We start from the raw sequence: 1,117 nt of genomic DNA, 5'->3' as shown, positions 1-1,117 counted from the left end.
TGTGTCTGTATGCGGTTTGCAAGTATTTTATTGAGAATTTTTGTATCTATTTTCATTAGGGATATGGATCTACACTTTTCTTTTTTGGTTGTATCTCTCCCTGGCTTTGGTATTAGAGTGATGTAGGGATGGTTCAATATACATAAGTCAATAAACATCATAAATCATATAAATCAGCCCAAAACCAAGAACCACATGGTCATCTCAATAGGTGCAGAGAAGGCCTTTGACAAAATTCAACATGCATTCATGTTCAAGGTCCTAGAGAGAATTGGACTGGAGGGAACATACATCAACATAATTAAAGCTATATATCACAAACCCACAGCCAACATCATTCTACATGGAGAAAAACTGGAAGCATTCCCATTGAAATCAGGAAACAGACAAGGCTGTCCACTATCTCCACTTCTCTTTAACATAGTGCTTGAAACTCTTGCAAGAGCAATAAGACAAGAGAAGGAAATTAAAAGAGTAATAATTGGAAAAGAAGAGCTCAAATTATCCCTTTTTGCAGATGATATGATATTATATCTAAGGGATGCCAAAAATTCCACCAGAAAACTCCTAGAAAGTAACACGTTCAGTAAAGTGGCAAGTTACAAAATTAACCTACAAAAGTGTGTAGCCTTTCTATATACCAATAACAAGCAATCAGTGAAAGAGCACATGGAAACACTCCCATTCACAATAGCTGCAAAATAAAATAAAATAAAATATCTCGTAATAAACCTGACCAAAAACATTAAAGAGCTCTACAATGAAAATCTTAAATCTTTAAAGAAAGAGATGGAGGAAGACATCAGAAGATGGAAGGACCTCCCATGCTCATGGACTGGAAGAATTAATATTGTGAAAATGACCATCCTACCAAAAGTCATTTATAGATTCAATGCAATGCCAATCAAAATCCCCATGACATTTTTCACAGAATGGAAAAAACCATCCTGATTCATATGGAAGCACAAAAAACCTCGGATAGCCAAAGCAACCCGAGCACTAAGAACAATGCCAGGGGGATTACTATACCAGATTTTAAGCTGTATTACAGAACTATAGTCATAAAAACAACATGGTACTGGCACAAAAATAGACCCATAGATCAATGGAACAAAAT

Source organism: Nannospalax galili, unplaced genomic scaffold (assembly GCF_000622305.1).
Source record: "Nannospalax galili isolate Female #2095 unplaced genomic scaffold, S.galili_v1.0 scaffold702, whole genome shotgun sequence".
Classification (NCBI taxonomy): domain Eukaryota; kingdom Metazoa; phylum Chordata; class Mammalia; order Rodentia; family Spalacidae; genus Nannospalax; species Nannospalax galili.
The sequence above is the reverse complement of the archived record's forward strand: the minus strand, read 5'-3'. Positions refer to the sequence as shown.